Source organism: Ammospiza nelsoni, chromosome 6 (assembly GCF_027579445.1).
Source record: "Ammospiza nelsoni isolate bAmmNel1 chromosome 6, bAmmNel1.pri, whole genome shotgun sequence".
Lineage (NCBI taxonomy): Eukaryota > Metazoa > Chordata > Aves > Passeriformes > Passerellidae > Ammospiza > Ammospiza nelsoni.
Window position 1 is genome coordinate 36207157 of NC_080638.1, and position 25159 is coordinate 36232315.

At 35.3% G+C, this 25159-nt stretch overlaps 1 protein-coding gene across 6 annotated transcripts in view; it reads right to left on the minus strand.

Annotated features, from left to right (window-relative positions):
* Positions 1 to 25159, minus strand: part of NOVA1 (NOVA alternative splicing regulator 1) — a 141251-nt gene that overhangs the window by 54293 nt on the left and 61799 nt on the right. The window contains exon 1 of one of the 6 annotated variants that reach the window (XM_059475327.1): positions 17629 to 17656. The exons of the other annotated variants lie outside the window; for them this stretch is intronic. The gene's annotated coding sequence lies outside the window, so the exon portion shown is untranslated. Of the gene's footprint in view, positions 1 to 17628; positions 17657 to 25159 lie in introns of those variants that run through there. 6 annotated transcript variants of the gene reach the window in all.

Below are 25159 nucleotides of genomic sequence, written 5' to 3' on the forward strand. Positions count from 1 at the left end.
CATAATATCTTCTAGGACAGTTGCTATTCAAGTGATTAAGTTCTACGTAGTGGCATGTCTGAACAAGTCATGATAAAAAAAAGGCAGCCTGCAGGAAATCCAGAAGGACAAACCTCCAGAATTTAAAAAGTATCACCAATGAGACCAGCTTTCCTTTTGAGAAAAGTTCAGTATCTTTTTCACGTACAAGACAGAAAAAATCCACTGTATTTTAATTATTTTGATCTGGAATATCCACACACATCACCGGTGCCTAAGACAGCAAGGATTCAGAACAAATATTTTGCTTACAGTATCTCTTACAGTATGCAAGGTAACAGTAATTTTCTAATCAACACTACAGTATCTCATCTAACAGATCACCTGGAGGATATAGAAAAGTAGAGTGAATTACAGTTTGCTGAAAATCCACCACAAAGGATTCCAACAGTTTATGTGGTTTGGACTTTTCTTTTTTATCAGAAAAAGAACACTATATTCTTTAGATCTTGGAGGTTTATTAAAGCAAATGGATGTCAAAAAGAAAGCAGGCCAATCAAAAATAAAAAGGATGAATGTAAGGCATCGCTTTGTCCATCAGGAAAGAAGATTTTTTTAATATAACTTTATATAATTTTTAATTTTATTTTTATATCCTTTACATATGTATAGATACATACACACCTCATTTGTAAGAAAAAAAAAGCTGTCTCTATCTGTATTTCTTTAAATTTTTAAGATGAATGGCCTTATACTAAAACTACACGAAGTGTGATGGAAGAAAAAAAATTCAAAAAAACAGTGACACATATGTGATAATGCTAATAGCTCAAGTGTTTTTGTACCAACCACCAGGCATTCCTGCAACTACCACTATAAAGCTCCACTGTCACTGTCTCTAACTAAGAAATATTTCACACAACAACAGAAGAGCAAATAAAGAAGTAAAACAGCCCAGTAGCTGCCACTGCTCCTTCACTCTGCCTGAAATAAATAATTGGATAGGACACGATTAAACAGAACTACGTTTACAACTATAGTTTACGTGCATGTATTTTCATGCATACAAGTAATAGGCAATGCCAGATCATCTCTGCCAGGAAGTCACCTTCATTTGCAAGGATGAGAATTTGAGCCACACAGCTCCTCACTGGATCAAAATTAAAATGGAAGCAAATCAATTTTGTAATTATTAATATAATAGACAAGAACTAGGGTGGTGAGCCATCAATTCTAATTAAAGGCTGCAATTAAAGGATACTTCAATCAATCATCTCTCTGAAAGTATACTCTATTGATTGCTGCATTAATTATTAAAATCATATTAAAATAAAATTCAGATTTACTTATCTGCCAGCTACTTCAAGATAATATTCTGGGTCTTATAACTAAATGAATGACATCATAACTAGGACGAATTTTTTTTTCCTGTAAAGAATCCTCAGAAGGAGAACTCAAAAATTTTTCTTTCTGACTCAGTCTATTAACTCCCCATGGCAGTCCTTTAGGACCTGCTTTTCCTTCACCAGTATTTGTCAGAATACTTACTTATGTCTTAAGTACTTCAAGTATACAGACATATCACACAATCCTAAACTAGGTATTTTAAGAACTTTTGACAGAGGCAAAGCCAAGAGCCTAGTTCTATAAGCAATAGGGAGAAATGTTAAAATACAATTCATAATTTTGCAGTGAAATACAGGTAGGTGAAAAGCAGAGTTCACAGTTAATGGCAACAAAGAGGTACTTGACTCAGTCATGTTTTATGCTCCTATGAAGAAAAAGAACATAAATAAGAAAGCAGTTGAAAAGATTAAGAGGATAATTCAATCTTGCCCACAAAATTCAAGTTAAAGGCAGTCTCAGTTGAGGAAAATACAAAAATATTGAAGTAAACAGACTGTAAGACACAAAATAAGCCAAGATATGGGTGTGGCAAGTAAGAATTTTGAAAAATTGCTTCCCACCTTAGTCCTTGCATAAACAACTTTTGATGCTGGTATGATAAAACCATAAAAAGGCACTGCCTGAATTCTTATGTATGCATGTTATCAGCATTATCTCACACAGTTTCTTAGTATCTGCAGTAAGCTAACATAATGACAAGAAAGTAAGGTACAGTTGAAACCCTCTTGATTTCAACTGCACAAATACAGTACCTGGTGTATCAACAGAATTTCTTTGTTACCTTATCTAAACAACCCCTAAAGAGCTATTTAAATTTTGCCTGAAATGAAAAGATTGCCAGATGCTTTCAAAGACCACAGGCCCTTGACTGAGCTAAAAAAAGCTAAGACTATCTCCATAAAATCTTGAATTTGTAAAAACCTGTTCCAAATGGTCAAATTCCACAGCTAATTTTCAAGTTTAGAATTGTATCAGCAGGCAGCCTGGCTACAGAAATCTATGAAGTTATGACTGCCACCCACTGCTTTGCAACTATGGCCTGCAATCAGGAGGAAAAAAAAATAGTTGGAAAACACAGGAAGGGAAAAAAAGAAGAAAGGAAAATTTTTGATAATAAAGTATCTTATTTTATTAAACCATTGCTTATGCTAACAGAAATGTTAGCACAACCAACACCTAGAAGCCAAAAATTTTAGCTCCTTCTTCAAAAATAAAGATCAAACTTTACAAAATAAAGCAAGGCTTTAAGTATAGAATTTACCTAAATATCTGCCAATCAAACTTGCCTCTCTTAATTGTGTTCCACCAACCTTAGCCTCCTTTGAAAGTCAAGCAGTAGTAGCAGGCAATAGCAGCAGGAGGAGGGAACAGGCGGTGGCAGCAGGTGAGAGTCACCATAGGTGTTGTGCAGTCTGGCTGAACGCACAAACACAGGCTTCAAAAACCTGCTCCAGCTTCAGACTCGCTGGATGCAGTTCACTAAAACCACTACAAAGCCAGGAATGTTTCCATTGAGAATCCATTTCTTTAGAAGGTAGAAGTTTCCTAAACCATCTTGGCAAAATCAATGAATTACCTTCAACCTTTTACACTAACCTCCTATCATAAATTCCACATTTATGTGGTGTTAAATTCTTTAAGACTACATGCACATCATATCATCTAAAGACATTTCACAGACAGATATAAAGACTGATACAAAGGGAACTATCTATATGGATTTATGATTTCAGACACAATATTTCACAATGAATATCTAAAATGTTGCTCCAGGTCACTTCTCCTTTGAGATACCTATTTAGAAAATTTAAGCAGTAGTTGATGGCAACTAAGAACTCTTTGTGGCAACTTCTTTTAAGTTATCATGGGTTATCAATGCTGACTAAAAACCACTAAAAGTTAGGAAAATACAAGCATAATATTTATTATTATAAAGACAACCACAATAGTATATTGAAGTTTTTTGCAAGAACAAATGCAGTGCCATCAAGCTAGCTATTAAAATTCCTTCCCAGTGTGTGAAGAATGTTTGTACATTTATATAAAAGCATCATGTTAAAAAATATCTTTGAAATAATTACCGGGGAGAGGAAGAAAAGTATTACAAGAAAGCAACAACAAAACAACTATTATCAGTTTATGCAGCAGGACTATTCTGGTCCTCCAAGTGCCTCAGACTACTCCAGGGACAGGATTTTAAGAGCAGTTACATTTGTACAGTAACTGATGCGTTCAGTTTTCCTCACAACAGTGATTAAAATGGCTCAGAGAGGGTTGTCGTGCTGAATGCAGTTAATCATCAAGGATTAGGCAAGCTGGCTTAAAAAATTCTGGCTTTACCTATCATACGAAATTACTTTAAAAAATTAAAACTATAAAAAATCTGATTCCAGTGATTATTGGCAGCCCTCAAATTTGACTGATTTTGCCATGAGATACAGGTAGCTACATGAAGCCCAAGATGTATCATTTAAGAGACTGGGAACAAAATCTACTTACCAAGTCTTACTGTAAATTTATACCCTCTGTACATGATGCCACTAATATTTTTACACTTCATTAAACACAGCTTTTCCTTGTTGGGGTTTTTGGGGGGTTTTGTTTGGGTTGGTGTTCTTTTGTTTCTTTGTTTTTAAAGTCGTTTTTCTTTTGTTTTTTAATCAACCACAGTGTTTTTACAAAACTATTTCTAAAGCTGTTTCTACAATAACATTAATTTGCAAAGAGACACAAGCCCATTGTTTGGTATGCACATAAAAAGCAGAGCCAGAGAAAGTACTAAAACCAGCAGTAATGATGATTCTTATATATTTTTCTTTTTGTCTTTAAAAGCCACTAGTTTTATGCTAAAAAATACTGCACATATTTGGGTATCCTTCTTAACAAAACATATTTAAAACCAGGTTTGTTATGTTACAATTACCTTTAAAATCATTCACTTTTGACTTTTCATATGACTTATTTGAATTCAATACTATAAATTTTATTTACATTATGTTTATTGTTCTCAGCCATGATAAACAGTACCTGTCAATATCAAATTGCACACTGCTAGTTTTTACCTTATTTTCCATACAAATTCATAACATTCTATCTATTTTAACCAACATCTATTTATACCAACATTTCTAGATTAAAGCATCAAAAGCACTTTACTAAAACAATTAAGACTACAAGTTTCATTTCGAATTAAGACTTCACTGGAATGATTTTATAGAAAATTAACATTAAAAGTTAAAAATTACTACATTTAAAAATAGAATAAAACAAAATCTTATACTATCATAAAAGAGTATTTTTTGGTTTTTTTCTGATTATATATAAATATCTCTGCTTTTGGCAAACTGACTGCTAGTGGTGGATTGTTACACTGTGGATGTAATAATCTCTATTTACTACTTAAAGTACTGCAGTGAATGAAAACAGGCACTGAGGATAGATTTACATTTTGAAGATTACGGCAAAAATCAGAGCATTGGTGATTTTATTAATAACAATAAAGAGGAAAAACATCCAGTAGTGCAGCATGCAGGTGCAGACACTGAAGGTCCGAGCAGCCATGTGTGAGGAGACTAAAACTGGACAAAGAGCTAAATCAGTTATTGCCCCAGTTCTGGCAGATGCTGCTGTCCCTGAAACAGCGGCATCTGATCAGATTAGAAATGAACTCCTGAACCTTCAGTTTTCAGCCTGACATGTCCGGATAATCCAAAATTGGAAGTGCTTTACTGTAATATGCTGGGCTGAAACCTGTGGTGGTTCAGGAGCTGATCTGAGGGAGGGTCATGTGTCCTGTCTTGAGGACAGCAAAGTGCATTGCCCAGGCTGCAGACAGCAATACTGTCAGAGGTGCGATCTGGGACCCTGGGCACGTGTCTGTCAGAGCATTCATATGAAAGAAACATTAGAAATACACATACAATCAGAGTAAACACTAGAAATACAATTACCACAGCAGTTAAAATTATTTTAAAATTATTTGTTTATCAAACCTGTTGCCCTGTTTCCAGCAGTGGTTGTTGTACAACATTCAAACGGCAAGCATAAAGAAACCCTATGTAAGGCATACATTAATTCCAATCAATTTCAACTTCATATTTTTACTATTGTTTGCCTAAACAAGGTAGTTTAATCAGATCCCTCTCTATACACTTTTAAACATATATCATCTCACCAACAAAATAAAAGCATTCTTCCATTTTGACATATGGATAGGAAAACAAAGGCTCTGCAGCTTTCTGGAAAAGCATTTAAGACCCAAACTACCACTTGTCTGGCATGCCAAGTCTCATCTACAAAACTTAGCTAATGATAAATTTGGAAACAATTGAATGAAATGAAACCTGTTTGAGAACATAAGAAATAAAAATTGTGTGCAAAAAGCCATGTATTCAAGCAAAGGTAAAAACTAAGTTACAGAAGCTGTAATCCAAGGTTCCATTCAAGATTTTTTTTTGGTCAACTTTCCATCCTTTTGTCTTTTTTTACAATAGACACAATGCAAGCTGTGATCTAATTTTTATTTTTTTTAACTTAAGAAATATTATTCAAAGTTTACTGCTGTGTATTTCACTACTCTCCTCTATTCAAGTAGTTCTCCACTGCCATGTAATTTATTCTTACTCTAGCTTTGGAAAGCATTAACTCCTATTATCTCAATTTATTCACCTAACACTAGGAAATATATGTAAAACTGAAATTTCAGTCGGGTGAGAAATGTCTTTAAACCCTTGAACCACAAAAGTGTTCCTGTGAAATGAACATCATGACCAGTGAGTGTAGATTCTGATTACACTTGTACACCCAGCAGAAGGGTGCCTATAGCAACACTCATTTTTCAAAAACCATTGAACTTAAGTATGCTCTGACAAAGAAAGGACTGTAAAGGGTCAGATTTTGTAGAAAAGAGTTTCAATGGCCTAAACAATGAATTCTTTCCCTATCTGATATTATCTCCAAGCCTATTCAAATCAATTAGCAGGTGTGAACTAACTACTGTAGCATATGTTTCCTGTTGTGCTGCCTTTTGTTCATTTTGACATTATCTATAGCATATAAACAATACGTGACTCGAACAGCCATTCATCCATCCATCAACAAAAAACCCCAAAAACCAAACCCAAACCCCCAACTTTCTACAATTGTATTGAGTTTTAACATAAAAGGTAAAAATCTATATTTAATGGCCATGCTTTTCTCCTTATTTATGGTAATGGTTATTTTTGATCTCACAGAAATATGTCTGAGCAGCTCTGCCACAAAAGAAAACAAATGCTAAAACCACACATAAATAATTTCATTTTCACAGAAGTATGATTCTATAGCTTCCAGCCTAGGGGCATTCAAACAATCAGGTAATTTTAACTCCTATCAGTAAATTAAAGAAATGCAGTCTGATTAGTGCAATATGCCCAAGTGATTCACAATGAGTATAGATTTCATACATGCCCTACTTTCCTTGAATGGACCAAGCTATTAATTTCTTTTTAAAGGAACAGTGATTTTTTTTCTTCCACGAGATAAACTGCTTTCTTAGACATGTGGGTTTTGCTTTTGTTTGTTTAGTTTTTGACATAAATTGTTCTATTTGAATCAATTTTGTTTTCAGATGTCTTAGTGGAACTGATAAGACAACCTTTACACTGTGTTTGAAAACAGGGCACATTTGTGATAATTATGGATTAAAAATACTTGGTTTTAAGCAGTAGGCTTCTGAATTGTTTCTGACCTTTAAGCTTGAACATCAGACTACACTGTGGAGTGAGTCATAGCAGCATTCTGAAAATACATAATGAACTTAAACACATTGAGTTTTTGACAATAATATCTAATTCATATATGATGAAATTGATTTTCTTTCTATATAAACTAGAGTTTTTTCCACATCAACAGAGGATTATCAATTGCTGGTCTGATTTAACATCTACACAAATTCTATTGCTCTGGTATATGACTTATCTGCACTGGTTTTATTACCAGAGTGCATTTATTTCCAATTTCTTTAGGGGAGATCAAAAGGCTCTGTTTAGCAGCACGGCCAACAGCCTTTTTCTCCTTGCTCAAAAGAGCTATCCCACTAAAAATGTAAGAAAAACATGTTCAAAACCATGAAGCTGGTATCATTTGACTCTACAGCTTCACAAGTATATGGTCCACATGAATCTTTTGTGAGTGAGAGGAATCCAGTTGTACTAAATTGAATGTACTTGGTATTATTTGGGGCAGAGAATAAGAACAGAAACACTATTGCCTAAATAAATAATTTGCATGTACCTGTCACTGTGATAAAGAATAATGCATGGGAGATATTCTCCCATGAATAAAGTGAAAAATAAGGGGATATTATACAGGAAAACTTTTAAACTATGGAAACTTCCACAGTACCAATAAAGGTTTTTAAAATGTTGAATCCTTGTTTAAGATAAAAAGCAGTTTAAATATCCACCCCTTATTTTAAGCTGAAATTTAGTCTTTGAATTCAAAACCTGAAAGTTGTAATTCAGTTTAAAGCTGCACTGAGGTTTAAAATTAAATTGTTGCTTACTTGGGCTACACTGAAAATATCTTTCCCACACCAAATAGTTTTTTAGTAACTTTTAAGTTCCTCCAAGTAGTCATCTGGAGGGAGGGGGAAAAAAAAGGGAGTCAAATTCTCCATGACATTATCAAAGGTATCTCAGTTGAACAAATAAGAAAATATATCAAGGTATAAAAGCTTCTTTCCTTGGCTGATGCTGAGCATGTGGCAAAGCCATGTCAGGTGAATTGCTTCTCTGACAGCTCCAACCATCAAACATGAAGTCAGTTATAAAAGACCAAAATCAAGTTTCCTCATCAGAGCAGCACTCTACTTGCTCCATTTCACTTACTCCAATTTATTAACTATTTTTCAATACAGTGAACAATCATACTAGTATGATGTCAAGCTGGAAAATGAGTAATGGCATGATGAAATTAAAATTTTTGGAGAAGTAATTTTAGTAATGCATAGGAAGCATTAGAAAAGAAAAAAAAATAAAAAAGAAAAAAAAATCCCAACCAATTGGTTTTCAAATATTAGCAATTTTGCTCATTAGTCATGCATATTCAAATGTAGATTAAAAGAAACCTCATCTAATCAAGTACATTATGCAACTCTATGCCACATGTGACTGTCTCATCTGCCTTAAAAGTCTAGTTAGATTTCCCAACTTTTGTTTCATTTTTGTAGCTAGCAAGTCGAGGAATAGGTTGAAAAGAACCCTCTGCCTTGGTACAGGTTGGGAACCAACAAGTAGGAAAGCAGTGTCGTAGAAGAGGCCCCACAGGTCTCCTCAACACAAAACTGCCCTTGAGCTGGCATTACTCCTTTGCAGCAAAAACCCCCATGGCATTCTGAGATGCATTAGGAAGAATCTCACCAGTATCTTCTCCATGTCTTTAAATACCTGGTGGAAGGAAAGAAACACAAAAGACGGCCCCAGATACTCTGAGACGTATCCAGTGAAAGGACAAGAGACAATGGACACAAATTGAAACTGGAAATTCTGTTTAAAGGCAAGCGAAAAACTTTTATATTATAAAAGTGATAGAACACAGGACCTATCTGCACACAGAGGTTTTGCAGTTTTCAAGAGGGGCTGTATTCAAAATTCAACATGATGACATTCTAGCTGAAACTTTTTTCAGTAGCAGCCTTAGAGACTAACAAATATCTAGATGTCACTTCCAACCTTAACTATTCTGTGATTCTGTGTGACCAGAGAAAGATGCAATAACATTGTAGCCAAAGTAATATCTATCTAAGAAACACATGTTACCTTAGCTTTTAATAAAATTTGTAACAGACAAATGTTAACAAGGGAAACAAGAAAACCCCAATTTTATACATGTACATATCTGCCAAAATTCAAGCTCCTGCCCCTCAAAATGTCAATGAAAGAGAAATATGTCTTATTCAACAGCTATATGGGGGATTTTTATGCTCTCTATAAAATGGCTGTAATAGAGTAAACAAAGTTTTCAAAATATGTACATGGAAAGGAAAAAATGGTTCTAAGGGTCTAATTATGGTGTAATTTATATAGACTTTGGGTATAATTGAGAAGGTGAACATTTTAAACATAAAGAACTATCATATAGCTTGATGGCTTGAATGAAGAATAACTAAACTTTGAGATTGCCAAGTATCCAAAGCAAAGGTTTAGCTACATAAATACAGCAGTTAACAGCATGAAGAAATTCACATTCTTCACCACTGAAGCTGCACAAAGAAAATCTTCTGTACACAGTCTTGATGTTTGGACATTAGGTAATTTGGGAGGATCATACAACTACAGAAGTTCAGTGACACACCCACAAGATTTTCTTCCCAGTATGCAGTCACTACATTGGAATGTTGCACATTGGCATGGACCTGGATTAGGTCCCTTAGATGTAACTTGAGTACAAATAGCAATGTGCTCGCATTAATGTATCAGCTCAGGCAGCTCATTACCCTTGTTAAATAAACAGACTAAGTTGCAAGCATGTTTTTAATCAATAGCAACAGTCATTCTTAAAGAGCAAATGCAGGTGCCTACAATTCAATTAGACTTGCTCATGTTATATACTCAGAAGAAAAGTTATAAAGTATTTATTAGACTTCTCCATTTTTTCAATCAGTGCTGATAAATGTAAGTCAAATTAAAGAATCACAGCGCATCCTGAGTTAGAAGCAACCAAAAGGATCATCAAAGTTCAGCTCCCGGCCCGGCACAGGCCCACTCGAAGAACCCCACCGTGTGCTTGAGAGCAGTGCCCAAACACTTCCTGAGCACTGCCCTGGGGAGCTGGTTCCAGTGCCCAACCACCCTCTGGGTTAAGAACCTTTCTCTAATATCTGACTTAAACCTGCCCTGACTCATCTTCAGACCCTTCTCTGGTGTTCTGTCACGGATAGCACAGAGAAGAGATCAGTGCCTGCCCCTCCTCTTCCCCTGATGAGGAAGCCACAGACAGCTCTGAGGTCTCCTTTCAATCTCCTGTACCCCAGGATGAACAAGACAAGGGATCTCAGCCACTCCTCATATGGCATCCTGTCAGACAGTCTTCTGAAACTGTAGTCATTCGTAGCTACCAGGAAAGTAAAACTGGATGCTTTCCATTATCATACCAAGCATGATCCCCTGAAATTGCATACAACACACCCTCTTGTTTAGGGGCAAGAACTGCATACCAAGTTGCTCCCATCCTAACCAAATCCACGTGTACTGAAGAGCAGGCTTGAGTTTTAAAGCACTCAAGATCTGAAAATATCACTGCTAATGATTTAAGAGGCCTAACAATTCTCAAACGGCTCCTCTAGCTTCAGAGATTAAAACTCAATTTAGGAATTCATTTATCAATTTAGAGCATTTAAAGATTCTACTTTGAGAGAATCAGTAGTTTTCAAATAATAGATATAATTTTAGAATTTCATGGGGGTTGAATTTTCATGAAAAATTTAAGGCAAAATTCCCTGCAAGAATAAAACCAATGAATGCCTAATCTGTCATTTTAGACTCCAACATTTAGATTTTACTGCTATTTATACTTTTCTATGCAACTTCACCAAATGTGAAAAATGCCTTCAACTAATGAACTTTCTGTTCATTTCTTTAAATTTATCAAGTGTCTACTGATTGAGCACTGACTTACATGATGATAATTTCCAAACTGCATCTAAAATTGAGACACCACAAATATGTAACCATCTCTGCATATGCAAATATTTCAATACCTTTCTTGGCAACAAAAAGCAAAATACACAACCAATACATTAAAATCTACCATAACGTGTAGGTTTTAACAAGCAGTGAGCAGCTCAATTCAGAGCTCAGTTTCTGAAAGTCTGTTTGCAACAATTCACAACTGCTCTTCTAAGATTTCTGTTGATTATACAGGAAAAGGAAATGACCTTCCCCCAGGAAGCTCTGGCTTTTCCTCACAGCTATATCCTCAGTATTGGTGAACACCTCTTCCCATTCCAGTTCGGCACTGAAATTTCTAGCAGAAGTACAAGTTGGTTAAATTTGTCTTAGACGGAGGTCCAGAAAGAAACAGAGTAACGGATTATGGCAATTATGTTGTGATGTTGAACACAACTGAAATTCATTATTGCTACATTTTTATATTGAATAAATAAAAACATTTCAATATAGAAACACTTTTCATTCAAAACCACAACATATTATTTTTCCAAATAAAAAGACACATTGTACCTTTAGAACTATGATGGGAAGACATTTTTATAAATCAGTAGTGTAGGACCTATTCCAATCCACCTCCCAGTGCAACAATAGCAACAAGTGTCTACATGCTCAGTACTTTTGAGATACTTCCATTATTTTGTTTGGTATTACAAAAATACTAACACAGTATTTCAAGAATAAACTGTCTAGCCTTTCATGTGACAAGAAACTGTGCAACCACTTTCATGTACACAGTTGCCCTGTCACATTTTCTTTCAGCACACAGCCCACAGACATGCAACTTCATCCTAATGGTAACGAGCATAAGTGGAAGCTCAGCAGTTCCAGGAGAAGCAGCAATTATGTTTATCACAGCTCAGGACTTGTTTCCCGCTTTTGAAACCCTGTTTCCTGTTTGTGCACACAAAGCACTAATCTGTTCCCACCACCTGCACAGCAATTCTGCTGCTCCTCAACAGGATTCCCACAGCCTGCGAGTGCCCTACCAGCCCCTCGACAACGATCGTGCAGCAGGTCTAAACGTGTTCAACTTCTCTCACAGCTTCCATTTGGAATTTTTTTAAAAATGGTATGGTTACCTACAAAAGTTTATTTTAAAAGAAAGAGATATCAAATCTAAATGGCAAGGATACAAAATGACAGATGAAAAAATTCTCAACACAAAAAGCCTAGACAATCTAACTTGGAAGCCACACTGACTAATTGATCCAAAACACCAGTAACTACATAAAAAAATTCCACATAGCAAACTACTCCCTCCTCCAACATGTATTCAGATGGAATTTTATTTTTGGTCACTGCAAGGTCCTTTGTTCTAGCTTCCTGCCTAGATTTCCCCTTTTCCTGTGCCAAGGCAAGCAGTTAAAGTCAGGATGATCAGAAATAAACTTTAGAAGTAGATGTTACCACAGAGTTTGCTACATACTGGTAAACAGGGTAATTGTGTGTTTTCCTGACGATATACAATCAATTCCTACTGGAATTAATCCTAGGTAACTATAAAGCAAGAGGAAAACTAAAATAATGACAAATCTGCCAAAACATTAATATTGCAATTAACTCTCACTTCTATGGATGTACTACATAAACTCTAGTAATTCTCCATTAGTAATTAGCTGTTGCAGAAAAAATATTTATTCACAACTTTAATTTTTTGCAATGAAAATCCAAGTTAAAGTTTCTTAAAGTAGCTTTTAAATGCTCATGTAGCAGGCCATTTTAATCATTGGCTGCAATAGCAAATGCTTGTTGCACTAATTAAAGAACAAAACACTAAGCCACGTCGACCTAGGTTACTAAGCAGTTTGTCCAGAATCTCTGAAATATCATGCACTAGATTCTAACTATGACTCCCACTGACAAATGCATTCTTTTCCTAATTTTAGCCCCACTCCCTTTTACCTCCTAACAAAATACAGGGCATTGCAGTATCTATGCACAGCTGCAAAATATGCAAATTCAGGCTTCCAACTGCAAGTTTTGGACCTTATGGGCTTCATCGTTCTGCTGCATCTGTAAAATTTTAAAATATTTGAACTTCCATGCTGGCCACCTGAGCAAAAAAAAAAAAATCCTCCAATGGGTATTGCTTCTGCGTTTTCTGGTAGGCATGTTAGTGTAATTCGTCTCCAATGATACACGGTAAAAATTTTTAGTTTAATGCATGTTTCACATATTACATTTTCCTGGGAACAGGAAAGAATTTTGCCTGTCTGCTATATTCTGTTTCAGAAGGAACCTTCTGATGGAAGAGGGCAATTGTTTCTTTTCAGTTCCAAAATGGTCTGCATTTGAAATTATTGGACTGAAAAGAAATACAAGCAGAAAAAAAAAATCCACCCTACCCTACAACCTACAGTGAATAATGATGTAGGCTCATTTTCTGCTTGTTTTTTTCAATAAGGTTCTGCCTCCAGGTGTATTCAGTCTCTATTTAAACTATTAAGTATTCAAATGTATCATTTTCTGCTATAAAAGAAAAAAACAAAAAGACTAGAAGACTGAAGTGTATCTTACACGTGGGGGTGCAGGTGGAAATGGGATGAGGGGTGGAGTTGGAACGATACAGATGACAATTATATGGCATTAAATTGTTGTGAGAATAAAACATTTCCCAGGAGACAGAGAGGGATGGAGTGGGTCAGTAACCCACACATCTACGTGGGCCTGCTTTTTCTGCCCATAGCAGGTGCTTTGGCTACATCTTTTACACCAGCACAAGTACCCACTTGCCTGCAAAATGAATTAAATAAGCTCAGTGATCAGCTCGCAAACTAATCCTCCTAACGCACTTAAAAACAAAAAATCATTTTCAAATGGATGAGCGAGCTGATGAGACCTGCTGCAAAGCTGGACAGATGCTACTGATGATGCAAAGAAAGGACTGAAATACATGGCTTCAGGCAAGACTACCTTTTTGGCAGTGACATTTAAATTAACATCAGAGGACCATGAAACCACACCATTAAGCCTCTAGGGACAAAAACCTCAGTTTCAGTTCCTTAATTTACGTGTTCTTTATGTTTCTCTCTGCAGAAGGATGAAGTGTTAATTACTATTCTAACCAGCCCTACTTGAACTCACTCAATGCCTCACCTAGCAGAAGGAGAAGAAAGATTTAATGACTATTTGCTACCTTATTTATTCTCTCAGCACAATGAATCTCATCCATACTGCATCACTAAAAATCTCAATTGAAAAGATAAAATGTAACTGTTCAACAAAGATCTTTCAATAGCCCAGAAGGAAAGCTCTCTGGTTTGCAGCATATCCCAGTGATGCACTAGGAATATGTAATTTTAATAGGGTATGCTTTAGTCTGATTCTTAACACTAGGTGGAATATTAGACTTTTAGAACTGCAGAAAAAAGTAATAAATTCTAACTTATTGTGCATGCTCAGTATTGCACTTAGCCTGATTTGTAGGGAAATCAGATTATTAGAGATGACCACAAGCATTTGTAGATTGTCTTCACCAGCTTTAAGTTACTCTGACACCATAGAATGCAATAGAGGAAAATTGCAGAATAAGTGTATAAAGACAATTTTTAAAAATATGTTGAATAGGAAAGAATAAAGACTGGATGATTGATTAAAAAGTGGGAAGATAAAACTACAATGCCTTAATAGTTAAAAGCTACATTTGCACTTGAGATATTTAAGGATTTTTACAGAACAGCATATTCCGTTAGGTTTTCATGCAATTAAATGAATAATAAAAAGCCCTCACAGGATCCTTCTGGTTCTTTTGAAGCACTCTGCAAGAAAAAAATTACCATGGAAACAAGAAGCACAAAACTGTGATAAAAACTAGAAAAAAAAAATACTGCTGCTTCTCAGCAGTGAAGAAAAAATACTGGCAAGGCTAACAGTAACTAGTTAATGTCAGTCTTTCAAATATTTACTTACATGAGTACATGTTACACATTTATTCAAATGAATCTTCCCACTAAAATTGATTCAGTTTGAACCCCCCCCCCAAAAAAAACCCCAAACTCTCCCCCCCCCACCAAAAAAAATGACAACAAAAAAAACCCGAAACCCCTCAGTGTACAAACTACTTCTCCAAGGTGGAAAAAATACCAAAACAAACTCAAAATAGACAGGACTAAAAGACTTGTAATTGCTGTGTAACTGCTGAACACTGCGCTGGAAACAGATGTTCATCATGCACGTTTCTTTTTATAGCATTTTGTTTCTCACATCATGTATGCCTTTCAGGGAGAGAATCACAGAAAGTTACACGGGGCCTCCGGAGATCACCTGATCCAAGCCCCTGCTCAAGCAGGATCAGCTACAGCAGAGCACCAATTCCAGAGCTGCCTTTTCTACAACCAAAATCAGACCTTGCTCATTTTAGAATCAGCTACTTGGTTAAATAAAGGTGAATACATCAAAAAAGGCCGCCATATACAAGAACTACACTTACTGTAAACTGCAATTGCCATTTAGATACATTATCATATGGGAAGAGGGGGGAACAAAAACTACAATCTGGGAGAGGAAAAAAAAGGCAAAAGTTCATTTTGATGAAAATTATGTTTTTTAAAAAAGTCAGGTAAGGAAGTCCCTGTAATAATGTGACCTTAAGCCTGCTGGAATTATTTTTCCGTAGCATAAAAACGTACCTATCATTTATAAAATGAATTTATTATAAACTGATTAATTGTACACATATGTTATTAAAAATAAAATACAAATATAACTACTTTATTTTTGCTTTTTCCTTTTAATTTTTCTGGGCAAATGGATACTGTGGCATTTACATTTCAGCATTTCTGTGTAACATTTCAAGTATGCAAGGTTTTTTTCTTAACGTATTCAATCAAAGTAATTTTGAATGTCGGCATTCCCTTGCTGTATTTCTGAATCAGCTATCTCATTTTCTTTGGCATTTATTCTCTGTCACTTTTACATCCATTTACATGCTGCCTCTACTTCAGTTTCTTATTCTTAGTGCTTTCCCAACCTTCTCAAGTTTAGTTTTTTCTGTGGTAGTTTCCGTTCTATTTTTTTACAGGACCAAATGAAATATTTTCACCATGTATTTTGTATCGTGGCCTTTTACTCTCAGTCATGAACAATGACTAATTTACTTATCTCATGAGCACCAGGATATTTCTTCCAATTTTTGTTATTTAATATTTTTAAAGAACTTACAGTAAAAAGATGCAAAATTAACAACTTCCATTAAATATCTGTGTTACTATAATTTTTACTATCTCATGTGTTGTTTTATGACATCTGTCATAGCTAATTTTTGTCTAAATAGCTGTATAAAATAAACTTCTCATATCTCTCCACCTGCTCCACAATAAATCTGTATTTTGCTTACAATTTAAATTGATAATTCAGTGTGGCTTATTTTATCACAACTGCCTTTGGGATAACCTGCTCTAGGACTAGAACAAGCAGTCTAAGATATTTTCATAGCACAGGTCAAGGAATGGTACTCTTGTTTCAGAGTCTCTTCTTATTGATTTTTGTCAACAAATCCCCAAACATCAGCATTTCTCCACTTAGATTAAATTGTAAGGGATGTTTGAATGGATAAGCACTGCTAAAGGCATAATCCAAAACAGAACTCTTCTAATGAGTTCAGTGGACTCTGCACTAAACACTATGGCTAACTACAGACTGTTAATCGCTGCGCTTAATAACAAGACCAGATATGAACCCCACAACCACTGTCCTGAGAGATTCAGTTTAAATTAAATGCTCCTTAATTTCATGCAATACAATTTTTGTGTGTGTGTACTCATATTGAAAGTGTTTTTGTGATACTTTCATATCATATATTCCCACTATGAAGCAACCCATGTAACCCTTGCAGCTTCTTTTATAAACAAATAGATGGGTCAGTCGAGATTACTGAAAAATAAAACCAGCTCATATATCAGGATGACATTCCCCCTTAGAGATAACTGCACAACTCTCTAATTTTTTTGTTTAATATTATATACCCATGGTAAACACCTTATAAAAGAGGTTCAATAAAACTGTCTCTTAGTAAAGAAACAAACCAAGTATAAAATTGGAAAAACATCATAGAATGATCCAGCTTACTAGAGATGCTCTCACTTGCACAGACACAAATACAGGTGTATAAAATTGTAATATATTTTGTTGTTGTTGTTTTGCCAAAGATCAGAGAAAAAAAAGTAAATCAGCTAAAGACTACACATTTTAAAGCTGAGCATAAATGAAACATTCATTATAGTCATGGTTGAAATTTCTATAAAAGAGACAAAATCTAGTGCACTCTTCCTTTGATCCTACACTTCGGCATCAATAAAGAAGATTTATCCATAGGAAATCCTGACCACAATTCTGATTGCATATTCCTCCTGTATTGATTTGATCTGGAAAATGTCTTCACTAAATAAAAAGTTACTAGAGAATTTATAGTTAAATTCAAAATTATAATAGACAAATGCATCATGTGCATGCATATATATTGCTCAGTGTAATTTGAACAAAAACAATAAAAAATCCCCCAAAGCCTGATCTCTATGTTAGAATGAGGACTTACCAAAGAAAGTTATTACTATCCAGATAAAGCTGCTATGCAAGGATTTGAAATCAAAACAGATGAAGACCGTACTGGAAACACGAATGGAAAACCACAACCAGCCTGATGCAGTGCCAAGCAAAGCAATAAATCAGACTTAGGCCAAACCACACTCCAGAGAGTTTTAATTTATACTATAAACAGAAAAACTTCAACAGGTTTTGGCCTATGCCAAGTGCTTTGATCTATCAAGAAGGCTACAAACACAGATATAAAAGCACTTATACTGTTTCATAAAATATGAAACATTATATTAAATGACTATACATAAAAGCCACTCCAGGTTTGGGGTTTTTTTTATAAACTAAAATGAATATATTCAAGTTGAAGTTCTCCTAGAAGTTCTAGACACACAGAATTTCCAACAATTGTTTTTAAGAATATAATCAAAGCTGTAGAAAAACACCATCCTTTCACAGGTGGTAGTTACAATGGAAAACATGAGCCCATGTTACTTTATATTCCAAAAATATTTTGCAACCTATTTTCAATGTAGAAAAATACATTGTATTTCATATTCATAAACCAAATGATTCTGTTTTGATAGCAAGATTATTCAAAAAAGTGAAATAAACAAACTTGGAGAAAAAAATGTACTAAAAGCATTTCTCTAGGGTTTTTATGGTCTTAAGGTCTTTTTTTTCATAAATTTTATATTTCTAAAAACATAATGCCAACTGTGGTATCTGAAAGGAAACCATTATCACATATACAGATGTTTTAGAGGAAATTTTGCTTTAAGTATTCTCTTTGATGTGATTGTGCTCCCAAATAATCACTGCTGTCTGGAGCCAGAAGACACAAAAGCAGAATGGTGAGACTGTGTTAAGAACAGACTGTGCTGAGTAGCAGAGTTTAAACTCACTCAACATTGCTCTGCTACAAAGTAGGAAACAGTGTTAAGGAAACAGAATGAAATACACAATTAACCTTTCGTGGTTATCTCCAACAATCCCAACAACATGGCCTTTTAAAACCAAATCAATAATGTAATCACACAGCAATATAAACACACTTTAATATTATGACTCTGACTAGTGTTCCTAAAGTCAATTTTAGTGGTTTCCACTACACAATTTGTTTGGTTTTCGCACTGAATTTTGTTTATAGGAACACATCATCATCTATTGGAAATAATAGTTTCTCACTCCCAAACATTTTATTACAAACCACAGAGGAATGTTTCTTTCCTAAGGCAAAGAAGAAAACAACCATACATGAGCAGCACATGTTTTTCAAATTAAAAATCCTGCATAAGACTTCAGTCCTCACTACAGTTAAAGTTTATGCCTAATTTCGAGATGACATCTCGAAATAAAATTTATTTAAATTACAGAAGTAGCTTACCATAAACACCCGCCCTACCACCCCACTGGGATTTTCTTTTGCTAGTTGCTGACAAACAAAAAACTTAGAGCCTTTGTTTCACCAGGACTTTGCATAGAAATAGAACCTTGATCATAAAAATATACACCAAAAACTAATCTCATTTATGACTTGTCAATAATGACAAATTCTCATTCGCAACACTATTTTGCAGTAGGATAATGACAATAAATTATCAACAAAGAGAATGTGAACACAGAAACACGAGAAATTCATTGATATTCAACTTGTGTACAAATTGGTTATTGTCCCTTTCTATAAAAACAGCTGTAGCCTGTGTTCTCTTGTAGAACCCAAGTATTCTAAACTTACTGTGTAGACAAAGAATAAGTAACTAGCAATAAGAAAAAATGTTTGTAAAGTTCAGAAATACATCTGCATGACTGTGTCACTAATGATGAGAATGAAACTTGGATTTACAAAACAGATATCCCATGCTTGCACGCTTTTTCTTCTCAAGAGCTGGTAAAGAAAATCACAGACCTGATTTTCCTCAGAAAGAATGGGATTACATGGAATCTGAGTAGCTGAGTATAAGATCTACATAACCTACTCAACTGGACAGGAAGAAACGTGCAGAAATTAGGATAAGCAGGTAGACAATGACATTTGGAGCCTTTAGCCATGAGAGTTCCTGGAGTAGCAGTCACGAAACACAGACATATTGGTCACAAGCTACTGGAAAGTAGCTGAGATACTTGTTCAGATCTAGGCACTACTGTATTTCAACTGCTCACATCCCTGCAGACGTTAAGTAGAAACTATGTTTTTTTCCTGACAAAAATATTCATATATTTAAAGAAACCACACATGCAAACTTTCAACAACCAAATATGTAAATAACAGAGAAAAATAGGCAAAAGAATATTAGGCAAGAGAAAAAATGGGCAAAAGAATAGAGTTTGAGTTTCTCCTGATCTTATTTCAGGATGATGTTACCCATGAAAGTAAGGATCAGTAAAGCAGTCCAAAAGCCTACCTTGAAATCTGTCAGAAACTGGTCCCCTGACCTAAACATATTTCACTGCTTTGAGCATGAATAAAAAGAGTACAACATGTTACCTAGCCATTTCTCAGTTGGACTCAAGAACAACTGCGTGTTCACAAGACAATGAAGATTAAAAGACATTCAGATCAACAGTTAGGTTTCAGGAGAAAAAAGATTATATAATTTAAGTATCTTTCATCTAGTTTCTCATTCCGTGTTCTTATTACACAACACACTATAAATGGCAGCAAGCTATATAGCTTTCCACACTAAAAAGTGAATACTGGCAGGAGAGAGCATTTAGGGAAGAGAATGTTTTCTCAGAAAAATAATTCTTTAACTTACAAAATGCATCTAACCACAGCACCCAGACTCATTGGGGGGTATGTCCCTTCCTGTTCACCTACTACAGGTTTAGACTAAACTAGAATAGTGTGATTGGAGTACAAAGCTTAATTTAGCAAAGGTTCTAATGCTCCCAAACAATTCTCCACATTCTACTGCTCAAAAACAGGTTAAAGAGAATATTTTAAAAAATATCAGAGGAATTTCTACAGAAGAAAAGAAAATGAGACAGTATAACGCTAACCAAGATACACATATATTGCATTTTACAGGACACTGTGAAAGGTTCATACACAGAGAATCAAAGTATGCAAAACAAAGCAAGGGTTAAGTATGAATAAAGAAACCATTTCAATTATGAACAGAGTATCATTTAACATTTTTATAGAACTGAAGAATAATGTGGCAGCTTTCTTCTTCAGTCTTGACAAATCTCTTTTGCCCTGACCACATGCTAGTGATTTACACATCAGAAGTCATAATGTCAGCAAAATGAACCTGTCTCTTTTTTCAATGGAAAATCCAATTTACCTAGGTAGACATTACTGAATGTCCCAACACAACTCTTATTAGTAGTGATATAAAAATAGTAGAGCTTTAAATTACACCTATATTATTTTTAGTATTAGAGTGATTGTGTTTAAAAGATTACATGCTCTAATGATTCTTCAGCTTCAGAATCTGATGAATGACTTGTCAAGTCATTGGGAAGATTGAAGCACATAGATTGTACTGGGAGAAATAAGCTTAATATTACCAAGATTGTTCTCTCTCCAGTAAAGACGAGGTCTGGAATTCAGTATGGAGATTACAGTTACCATCACAGTATGACATGTACTGGGAAATTCAGAGGCTGCCACAAGTGGTGTGGTGAGGGATTTGAGGTTCCCCTGAAAGGACAAGCAGACTGAAGACATTCTGCATTGTTTCAACTGGTTTTCAAGGTGTTACAAACACAGAAAACACACTTGATGCCAGCATATGCACTATTTGTTCTGACAAAGGACTTGCTCCAGATCATTTTCAACAAAAGATCACTGGAAAAACTGAAAGCAGTGTGTCTCATTCTTTTTATCTTTAGAGAAACAGCAATAACAACAGAAGATGTAGTGTTATCAGTTCTCAAGTCTGGGTGTTCATGAAAATAAATTCAGCTTCCTTGAATGGACATTTCTGAAAGGCACAAATTACAAAATTTTTCATTTTTCTAAAAAATGTTTTAGCAATTTTTCAAAATCCATTGAAAATAAAAAATGTTACTTGAGCCATAAATCTTGAAAAGGATCCTATGTAGCAGTGAGGAAGATAAATTATTACTTAAGTCTTTCTGGATGCCAGGTGAGAGTCTAATGTCTGTAGGGACAATTTTAATAAACAATAACAATAGGATTCTCATGGGGGGAAAAAACCTAAAGAAACAAAAATTAGACTTTAAGTACACAAATTAATGTAGGAACAACCTCTGAAAATGTGACAACACAATTCTATGAAGGAAATACTGAAAGGAACTCTAGTAAACTGGCTCTGTTCCTGATAGTCCAAAGGTACCAATCACGAAAAGAAACACTCCAAAGACACAGAGATGGTAGAAAAAAAAAGGTGAGATTGGCTATGGAAAACTTGTTTTGACCAAAATAACCACAAAGTAATAAACAAACATTGAATATCTTCACTGCAGAAAAAAACAATGATGTGTAACTTAAATTTACAAACATGTTCCTTATGCTTGTGATGGGCTCTGGTAAACATTATTACTTGGATTACACTAAGACAAACAAGCATAATGTATACAGAAATCAGATAAGTAGGAATTTTCATTTTGACTACTAACTTTCAGAGCAACTACCAACTTCTTGAAAGCTCAGTGTACCACATCATCTACAGCAAGTTTCAAGGCTGCTAACAACAGTAATAACCAAACCAAAATAAAAATGTTAATGTTCGTGAGATCTGGAAAAGTAAAGTTCCTAAACCTATCATGGAGTTGTTCAGCATAATATCTGACATGTTCCTCCAAGATTCAAAGATTTTTTGTTAGCCATGGGAACAGATACATAAATAGAGAATTTTATCTATTTTATCTTTTTTCTAGCATATGTACCACTGTAAGTCTGCTAACAGAAAAAGCATGTATTTAACTACATATATACCCCTGAGCTATTCCCTCTTCAGAACTGATAAACAGAGATTAAAAAAAAATCTCTAGTAGACAAAATTTGTAAATATGAAGTTCATAGCCTCAACAATGACAATTCTTGGTCATCAAGATCAGCTGGCAAGGACCAACATTCTCAGTTAGTTAGTTGGTTGCTCTCATTTAAGAAAGGAAGATGACAAAGAATCACAGAATCACAGAAAGGGTTGCTTGGAAAAGAATTTAAAGGTCATCTAGTTCCAAACCCCTTGTCATGGGCAAGGACACCTTCCACAATGCCCCATCCAGCAGGGCCTTGAACACTTCCATGAATGGAGCATCCATCACTTCTCTCGGCAACTGCGCCAGTGCCTCATCACCTCCACAGAAAATATTTTTTTTAGTATCAAGTTTAAACCTGTTCTCTCACAGTTAGAAAACTTTGCCCCTTGTCCTGTCACTACATGCTCTTGTAAAAAGTCCCTCTGCAGCTTTCTTTGTAGACTCATTTAGGCACTGAAAGGGCACAATAGGGTCACCCTGAGTCTTCTCTTCTCTGGGCTAAACAGTCCCAACTCAGCATTTCCTCACAGGAGAAGCACTCCAGCCCTCTGATCGTCTCTGCAGCCCTTCTCTGGACTTTCTCCACAAATTTATGTCCTTCTTGTGCTGGGGACCGCAGCCAGGAAGGAGAAGATTTTTCAAATTGGCTACTGGAAAAATTCCTTGTACTGGCCTGACAGCTGAGCAATGCCATAAATTGTTCGGGGGTGGCTGGCAATGGAACAGAACGCTCTGTCACAGGAAAGACCACAAGGTCCAGTAGCAGAGCCACACAGTTCAGTGCCCAAGGACACACTTGGGCATGCTCAAATTTGCAGACAGCCCAAGATACAACCTTTTTCTCCCCATCCCCCCCCTGTCTTTTTTACAACTGGAAAGCGGATTATCTCAGCAGTTCATTATGATGTTGAGATCCTCAGTGTCACCCTGGGGTCTACATCACCTTCTTTGGAAGTCCACATATTCAGGTTGTGCCTCTGTGCAAAGACATACACAGCCTCAGCTGTATACGTGGGCAGTGGTCTTGACTATTTTAACTCTTTTCTTGGGAACATTCACTAGAGATCACCACTATTACTCTATAAGAAAAATGGCAACTCCTTACGTTTCAGAATGCCCAATATAATACATATTTTTGTTTCCTTTAGGTATTTAAACAGGCATTTAATTCCATAATAAATTATCCACAAGATCTCTATAATGGATTCCTCCCCTCCCGCTGCGCTGCCCATAATGGATTGCTTCCCTCCCCCCATGCTGCCCTTGCATCTTAGTTCTTGGGATCATAGCTTTCCTTTCCCACTTTTGGAATGCCATCTGGTGTGAAAATTAAGACTTCTGAAAGCCATGCTATGAAAAACAGAAAATAATCCTTTTTAATAATGAAGGCAGAGAAAAGCTTTCCTTTCTTTCCAAAATGGCTTTTAAACTATCACAATTATGTTTATTACTTTCACTGCTTTCTTAGGATTGCAATATTTCTTCTCCCTATTGGTATTTGATACTGTTAAAGTCCAAAGGCTTAACACATCCTTTGGATATAATAAATGAAATAGGCATTTTTTGTTGACATTAAAAAAATTAGTGATCATCTGTAGTATCTGGAAAAATACTAACGGGTGCAATGAATTTTTTAAGAAAATTGTGGAGCAGAACAAAACAAAAAATTACAGTATAAAAAAAATCAAATACTTTTGCTAAGCATCAAAATAATGGAAATCAAGACTAAAATTTCTTCCTAAATGAAAACTGTAGATACCTCATCCCCTCACAGAAAGCAATTATAATTTTCCTGATTCATACAACCATGACTACTAGGGTATTTCTATATAAAACACTGTGTTTCCTCTAATACATTAACATGCTGCCCCTACCACTAAACACATTTTCTTACAGCACTTCAAGTCATAAATTCTGATTAATTACTACTGCTTTTCAGAAGCAGGATCTTGGTTTAGAAAAGAAACCACCGTGCTATGTGCTGTAAAAGCATGAAAAGAGATGGTCTGCTTCTTCTATACAACAGTAAGAGCCAAAAGTCAAATATTTGTAGATGAGAAAAAGTAAAAGCATTAAAAGTAAAAGCATTACGTTTCTGCACACAAACACCACACAGAATTGCACATACACAGGAAGAACAAGATCCAAACAAACATAGAAACTGACACTTGGATGAAGCACTACAAATATAAGTAATAGCAGCTACTTTGAGATGAAATACTAATGCTAGCATTAAAGTAGGTGCATTTTTAGGCTTATTTCTTCAATGCATACATACTAAAAAAAACAGGAAAAAAAGGAAAGGAAAAGAACATACAGACACATCTATTATGAACATGACTCAGAGTTCACTCAGGTTTTACATCCAGGACAACAGGGTCATCCTAATTCACCAGCACAGCCTGATATGGCAATAAACAAGTACCAACTTTGGAAATGTCTAAGAACTCATTTGAGCTGATGGGAAATAAAAGAGGAAAAAAATCAAGGCACATAATCAAGTATTTGTCTACATTGACTAGACAGAGTATATAGGTTTTCTTAAAACTGACAAATTTTTTAATTTCCCTGTATTC